An 8,792-nucleotide genomic window follows, 5' to 3' on the forward strand; every position below is an offset into this window, starting at 1 on the left:
GGGCGCGCTCTCAGTGACGTTTAAGCTGATGACTGATGACGTTATGTTCCAAATTGACCGTTTATCAGTTACCGTTGCCACTCTGTTGCCATTAACGTCTTCAACAGCCTGTGGTCCTAGATGTCATCCGGAGGAGGCTGAGGTGGTGAGAGGATTGACTTTGTTCTTTTGTGAGACTGGGCAAGAACTTGTTTAGGACTGAGCCAGTAGGAAGGGGAGAACGGGATTGGTGGCACAGTGTTTACTGGTGTCCATTGAGAGACAGCGGCGGCGGCAGAATTTTGACAGGCGCGCTAGCTTGACTAGGCCGCATTGACCATGGCGATGAACTTGGGCGACCACTCCAATGGCTTTCGCCATAGTGAAGTGATTAGATTTATTAACAATGAAATCCTCATGAATGGAGGTGGGCCTGAATTCTATATGGCTTTCCGCATGCGGCCCTGGAATGAGATAGAAGACCAGCTTCGCACCATTTTGATAGATCCTCAGGTGCCACGCTCTCTCAAAAGGGCCTGTACCTGGAGTGCCCTGGCACTGAGTGTGCGCATAGCTGCAAGGCAGCGTGAGCAGCAGGCTTATATGGTTGGGTTACCACAAGATGCATTAGGCCAGCGCCCCTCGGCTCCCAGGGCCTCAGTCTCAGAGTTGTGGCAGCTCCGTCAACAGCGAGAGGAGGCGGTCAATCAGTTGATTTCTACTCAAGCCGCCCTACAGCAGGCGATGAGGGAGTGTGATCTGTTGCGCAGGAGGCTGCACCATGTTGAAAGATCAGTCCAGATAGCTCCTCTGGTTCATGATATAGTGCCTGGTATTCAAACTCAACAGCTTGGGGCCTCAGTGGTACCCATGAGTCCAGATCACGCAAGAGTTATGGGTGCAGTGGGTGCATACGACAGACAGTATTTAGAGGCACAAATGTCAGCTGCAACAAATGTCTTTTACATGCCAGGAAGCACAAGTCCCTGGCCCATGGCCATGCAACCAACTGTGCCAGTCCCAGTGCCATATCAGCTCCCACCACATCCACCATTCCTAATGAGATCTCCATATTTGATGCCCTTCTCACCTTCAGTAGTCATGGAAACAGAAGCAGGTGTTGTAGTTCCAGTTCAGATACCTCCTGTGTATCTTTCTGGCCCTTTTACTGCACCGCGTTCCCAGGATCCAGCTGGTCTGTGGGCCCAGAGACGCTACACAGCTACTGAAGCTCCTCCAGTCCAGCGTCCTGTACCTGCAGAGGGCAACAGAGACTCCAGCCAGGAGGGAAACTCAGAGAAGTGCCAGGGGACAGATACCTTGGGAGACATCAGAAGCCACATTCAAGGGCAAGAGCCACAAGGAATCCAGGATAGCGCTACCCTAATGGATGTTGAAAATGATAATGAAAAAGAAAATGAACAACCAGAAGCAACATCAGCAGTAGCAGCAGAGGCAGCACCAGAGGAAACAGAAGAAGCAACAGACGCAGCAGAAGATGCAGACAAAAAGGAAGAACAGGAAGAGGAGGAGCAGCAGGTGGAAAAAGAATATGATGGTGATGTAGATCTTCAGAATCTCCAGGAACTACACGTTCCTGAGCAAGGTGAGCTCCATAGCCAAGGTGAAGCTAGTCCTCAAGCATCAGTTCCAGTTTCCTTGTACTCCAGTAGAAGTCAAATCAAGGAAGAAGGTATGGAGGAGACCCCACCAACTCCTGTGTGGGAGAGCTGGAGCCAAGCCGTGAGAGAAAGCCCAAAGAAACAGCAACCTCAGCTGCCAAGGAAGGACAAGAAGGCACAAGTGGAAGCAGCTTCAGAATCCCAGATCGGCTCACACTCTCAGGTGAATTGGGTCTGCACACGGTGTAAGGCCATTAATTTTTCATGGCGCAAAATCTGCTATAAATGCAAGAAAGTTGGTATGCCAGCTGAGTTTGGAGGACAAACTCACTGATTCCAGAAGGTAAGCAAAAGAAACCAGTTTCCTAACAACCCCTATCCCCATCAACAATAATTTGCTTTACAGACAAAATAACCTGTTAGGCCTTTATACAATTTAACTAAATTGTTATCATGATAGGTTAACACATAAAATATTTTTTGTAGTGTTTGCTTATTAACAAAAATTATCTTGATTATATTGTTCAGTAAGAAAGTTAAAGGATACTTTATATAGGTTGATGTTGCTATGTTTAAATAACTAAAATTATAAATATGTGTATATTCTTTTTTATTTATTTGAACAAAGGAGGGATGTTTTGAATATTGCACTCCTTAAAGCTGAGATTTCTTCTTAATAGCATTTCAATTTTGCAGTTTTGCAGGAGGTGGATTCCTGATGGCTGTTCCTGATGGGATGACACTCGTAAGAAGAAGAAGAAGAAGAACAAGAACAAGTTATGAAACCCTTCCCCTCTCCTTTGTTTCTTTCTTAATTTTCTTTTCCTGAAAACACTACATATTTAGAAACAGAACTTCTTCTCAAAAATGCTGTCTTTCCTTTGTTTGCTACTTTTTGGCTTTTAAGTTTATAGGTTAAAGTGGTGTTTAGATGTTGCAGCACAACCTGTTTCATTTTAATACCATCCAAGAACCAAAAGAAACATCTTAATTAATTCTCATGGGCCCCATAGACCAGTGAGCCCCCACTAGTGGAAGGACAGAAAAGCTTAACTATTAGGAAAGAAAAGGCTACTGGTACACATTATGGGGACACTGAAGAACAATCTAGTTTTGTTAGAATTTAATTTTTTTCACTAGGATGATGAGCTAGCTTTAACGAGTTCAGGAAGTTATAATGCTAAATTTTATACGATAGCAGCCTTGATATATTTCATGTAATTTATGAAATAGTTATTATTTAGATACTTCCATTAATGAATTTGAATAATTTGTTTTTTTTTTTAACATGCTCTCATCCCAAGTGAGGTAAACTAGCCAGGAAGGAGCCAGGGATGGGAATTTAGCTTTTTCTCCACTCTGAACTAAAGCTCTCAGTTAGTTCCTTGAATTATTCCAACTTAACCACATTTTACCCTTTCAGGTTTTTTTCTTCATCTTCTGCTACTAACAATAAAGAGTGCATACTTTCATAATGTGCCTTTTGTGTGTTTTGTATTTTGGGGAGGGTTGGCTCATGGGTAGCATCTTAAATCAGGGATGGAGGGGAGGACATGGAGGGAGGGAAGGACATGGAGGGAGGGGATGACATGGAGGGAGGGAGGTGAGGGCAGGGAGGGAGGTGAGGGCAGGGAGGGAGGGGAGATAGAGGGAGTGGGAAGGTTCCTGCCTCTAGGTTCCTGCTTTGTTTGAGTTTCTAGCCTGACTGCTGATAAGCTATAATAGCTTATTATATGGAAGTATGAGTGAAATAAACCCTTTCTTCCCCAACTTGATATTCTTGATAGTGTTTAATTAAAGCAGTAGTAACTCTAAGACACCCAAAAAGTATTGGTTCTGTTTACCTACCATTGTGTTCTAATCTGTGTGTTACAATAATAAGCATAGAGAATCATTCTGGGGTAAATGGAAAGATACTACCCAGTGCCTGCTATGGATCAGTTTCATTAAGCATATAATGTCTTTTGGTCATTATAGATGTGATGGGTTCCTATATTAATGTATATATATATATATATATATATATATATATATATATTCCATAATACTATACTAATGTATAATATATCCTACTTCAAAGTAGGACTGTCACTCCCATTTATTCTATTTAAAATATCTCTTTTATTTTTTGAGATTATAATATAATTACATCATTTCCTACTTATTTTTCATTTTTCTAAACTCTCCCATATACTCTTCCTTGCTCTCTCTCAAATACATGGTGATTTGTTTATAAAAAGATAAGGAGAGAGAGAATATGTTCTATGGAGGTGTAGTCAGGTATGGGGGAAAGGGATGTCTCTGTGGGCCCATGCCCAGGTATCCCTTCCCCCTGAGGGACCAGCCACATGATGACAGTATAGTATAGAATAGAGTTTATTCAGGGCATGGGGAAGGGAGTTGAGAGGGTAATAGAGGTAGAGAAAGGCAGAGAGAGGGAGAGAGTAGAGAAATAGAGGCCGGCCATGAGCATGTCATGGGGGAGGAGGGAATGGAAAGGGGAGAGCAAGAGAGGAACAAGAGAGATCAAGAGAGAGAGGAGGGGGCAGGCAGCTTCTTTTATAGTGGGTCAGGCCTACCTGGCTCTTGCCAGGTAACTGTGGAGGTGGAGTTTAGACAGAATGCTAACACATGGTCTCTTTTTTTCATTAATTGTTGTTACATACTTATATGCGTGTATGTAATGTATATGCATGTATTCCTAAATATACATATACATATATATTATTTTTTCCATTTTTAAGCCATATGTGTAGGGAGCTGACAGAAAGCAGCTATCATCCTTGTAGCCATCTTGAGCCATATACCCTGTCTAGAGTCTTGATTACATCAGCCTACAACAGCTGAACACACTCTGATAACATCTTGCTTTAGATACCCAGGATCTTCCCTTGGGTATGTGAGACTTAAAGCTGTGATTTAGAGCCGAGACTTAAGGGCGTAACTTAGAGATCGGATTTAGAGACAAGACCTAAGGGCATGACTTAAAGGTGTGAGCTAAAGGTGTGGTTTAGAAGTGAGACATATAAAAGGAGAGAGGCAGACAGAAGTGTTGAGTACGACTTGGAACTAGGAATTAGGTTAGAGAGTACAATTTAGAGTACAACTTGGAGTTAGTTATTAGGCATTAGGCACTTAGCACTTGGAAGAAGTAACTTGGAACTTGGAGGCACTAGGGACTAGGAACTAGGGACTAGGAACTCAAGACTGGGACTTGAAGAGAAGAAGAGAGACTGAAGAATAAACGGGATTGAATCACACCCTGTCTGGTCTCCATTCTTCATGTCCGTCCTCACTCTCTCTCTTGCTGAACCCCAACCCGCGGACTGGAGCTGCTTGGAGCAGTGTGGGCTCTGACAATCTAGCCCCCAAGGCTTTTGGCAGTGCGGGTTCCAACATTGACAGAGCGACCCGTGACATTTTGACCCCCAAACATAGGGCAGTTCGGGTCGCAACACATATGTTTTTATTTATGACTTTTTAAAATTGGATATTGTATTTATATTTCCAGTGTTATCCCCTTTCACCATTCCCCTCCACCCAGAAAGCCCCTATCCCATTCCCCCTCCTCCTGCTTCTATGAGGATGTGCCCTCACCCACCCTCCAACTCCCACTTCCCCACCCTCTAATTCCCCCAAACTGGGGCAGCCAGCCTTCACGGGACCAAGGACCTCTTCTTCCACTATGCCCAACAAGGCCATCCTCCCCTACATATACAGATGGAGTCATGGGTCCCTCCCTATGTGCTCCCAGGCTGCTGGTTTAGACCCTGGGAGCTCTGGTTGGTTAGTATTGTTGCTCTTCCCATGGGGCCACAAAGCCTTTCAGCTCTTTCAGTCTTCTCTCTAACTTCTCCATTGGGAACCCCATGATCAGCTCAATGATTAGCTGTGAGCATCCACTTCTGTATATTGTCAGGCTCTGGCAGACCTCTAAGGAGACAGCTATATTAGGCTTTTGTCAGCATGCACTTCCTGACATCCACATCAGTGTTTACCTTTAGTGACTGCACATGGGATGGATACCTAGGTGGAATGGTCTCCAGACGGCCCCTCCTCCAGTTTCTGTCCCACACTTTGTCTCCATATTTGCTCCCTTGGGTATTTTGTTACTCCTTCTAACTAAGACTGAAGCACCCACACTTGGTCTTCCTTCTTCATGTGCTTCATGTGATCTGTGAGTTGAATCTTGGGTATTTCAAGCTTCTGGGCTAATATCCGTTTATCAGTGAGTGCATACCATGTGTGCTCTTTTGTGATTGGGTTACCTCACTCAGGATGATATTTTCTACTTCCATCCATTTACCTAAGAATTTCTTGAATTCATTATTTTTAATAGCTGAGTAATATTCCATTGTGTAAATGTACCACATTTTTGTATCCATTCCTCTGTTGAAGGGCATCTGGGTTCTTTCCAGCTTCTGGCTATTATAAATAAGGCTGCTATGAACATAGTGGAGCATATGTCCTTGTTATATGTTGAAGCATCTTCTGGGTATATGCCCAGGAGTGGAATAGCTGGATCCTCAGGTAATGCTATGTCCAATTTTCTGAGGAACTGTCAGACTGATTTCCAGAGTGGTTGCACCATCTTACAATTCCACCAACAATGGAGGAGTGTTCCTCTTTCTCCACATCCTCGCCAGCATCTACTATTACCTGAGTTTTTGATCTTAGCCATTCTGACTGGTGTGAGGTGGTATCTCAGGGTTGTTTTGATTTGCATTTCTCTCATGACTAAGGATGTTTAACATTTCTTATGGTGCTTCTCAGCCATTCAAGTTTCCTCAGTTGAGAATTCTTTGTTAGCTCTGTACCCCATTTTTAAATAGAGTTATTTGGTTGTCTGGAGTATAATTTCTTGAGTTCTTTGTATATATTGGATATTAGCCCTCTATCAGATATAGGATTGGTAAAAATCTTTTCCCAATCTATTGGTTGCTGTTTTGTTCTACAGAAGCTTTACAATTTTATGAGGTCCCATTTGTCAATTCTTGATCTTAGAGCATAAGCCATTGGTGTTCTGTTCAGGAACTTTTCCCCTGTGCCCAAGTATTCGAGGTTCTTCCCCACCTTCTCTTCTATTAGTTTCAGTGTATCTGGTTTTATGTGAAGGTCCTTTATCCACTTGGACTTGAGCTTGTACAAGGGGATAAGAATGGATTAATTTACATTCTTCTACATGCTGACCTCCAGTTGATCCAGCACCATTTATTGAAAATGCTATTCTTTTTCTACTGGACAGTTTTAGCTCCTTTGTCAAAGATCAAGTGACCATAGGTGTGCGGGTTCATTTCTGTGTCTTCAATTCTATTCCATTGATCTTCTTGCCTGTCCCTGTACCAATACCATGCAGTTTTTAATCACTATTGCTCTGTAGTACAGCTGTAGGTCAGGGATGGTGATTCCGCCAGAAGTTCTTTTATTGTTGAGAGTAGTTTTTGCTATCCTGTTTTTTGTTATTCCAAATGAATTTGCAAATTGCTCTTTCTATCTCTATGAAGAATTGATTTGGAATTTTGATGGGGATTGCATTGCATCTGTAGATCGATTTGGGCAAGATGGCCATTTTTACTATATTAATCCTGCCAATCCATGAGCATGGGGCATCTTTCCATCTTCTGCGATCTTCTTTGATTTCTTTCTTCAGAGACTTGAAGTTCTTGTACATATCTTTCACTTGGTTGGTTAGATTCACAACAAAGTATTTTATATAATTTATGACTATTGTGAAGTTTGTAATTTCCATAATTTTTTCTAAGCCTGTTTATCTTTTGAGTATGGGAAGGCTACTGATTTGTTTGAGTTGATTTTATATCCAGTCGCTTTGCTGAAGTTATTTATCAGGTTTAAGAGTTCTCTGGTGGATGCTTTAAGGTCACTCAAATATACTATCATATCATCTGCAAATAGTGATATTTTGACTTCTTCCTTTCCTATCTGTATCCCTTTGACTTCCTTTTGTTGTCTAATTGCTCTAACTAGGACTTCCAGTACTATATTGAATAGGTAAGGTGAGAGTGGGCAGCCTTGTCTAGTCCCTGATCTTAGTGGGATTGCTTCAAGTTTCTGTCCATTTAGTTTGATGTTGGCTACTGGCTTGCTGTATATTGCCTTTATTATGTTTAGGTATAAGCCTTGAATTTCTGATCTTTCTAAGACTTTTACCATGAAGGGATGTTGAATTTTGTTAAATGCTATCTCAGCATCTGGTGAGATGATCATGTGGTTTCTTTCTTTGAGTTTGTTAGTTTGTTTATATAGTGGATTTCATTGATAAATTTCCATATATTGAACCATCCCTGCATTCCTGAGATAAAACCTATTTGATCATGATGGATAATTGTTTTGATGTGTTCTTGGATTCAGTTTGCGAGAATTTTAGTGAGATTGGTATGAAGTTTTCTTTCTTTGTTGTATCTTTGTGTGGTTTAGGTATGAGCATAATTGTGGCTTCATAGAATAGATTGGGTAGTGTTTCTTTTGTTTGTATTTTGTGGAATAGTTTGAAGAGAATTGGTATTGGGTCTTCCTTGAAGGTTTGATAGAATTCTGCACTATAACTATCTGGTCCTGGGCTTTTTTTGGTGGGGAGACTGTTAATGATTGCTGCTATTTCTGTAGGGGTTATAGGACTGTTTAGATGGTTTATCTGCTCCTGATTTAAGTTTTATGTGTGGTATCTGTTTAGAAAATTGTTCATTTCATCCAGATTTTCCAGTTTTGTTGAGTATAGGCTTTTATAGTAGGATCTGATGATTTTTTGAATTTCATCAGTTTCTGTTGTTATGTCTCCCTTTTCAGTCGTGATTTTCTTAATTTGGATACTGTGTTTCTGCCTTCTGGTTAGTCTGGATAAGGGTTTATCTATCTTGTTGATTTTCTCAATGAACCATCTCCTGGTTTTTTTTTTTTTTTTTTTTTTTTTTTTTGATACTTTGTATAGTTCTTTCTGTTTCTACTTGGTTGATTTCAGCCCTGAGTTTGATTATTTCCTCCTATCTACTCCTCTTGGGTATATTTGCTTCTTTTTGTTCTAAAGCTTTCAGGTTTGCTTTGAAGTTGCTAGGGTATGTTCTCTCCAATTTCTTTTTGTAGGCACTTAGAGCTATGAGTTTTCCTCTTAGTACTGCATTCATTGTGTCCCATAAGTTTTGGTATGATGAACCTTCATTTTCATTAAATTCTAAA

The sequence above is a fragment of the Arvicanthis niloticus genome, chromosome X, assembly GCF_011762505.2.
Source record: "Arvicanthis niloticus isolate mArvNil1 chromosome X, mArvNil1.pat.X, whole genome shotgun sequence".
Lineage (NCBI taxonomy): Eukaryota > Metazoa > Chordata > Mammalia > Rodentia > Muridae > Arvicanthis > Arvicanthis niloticus.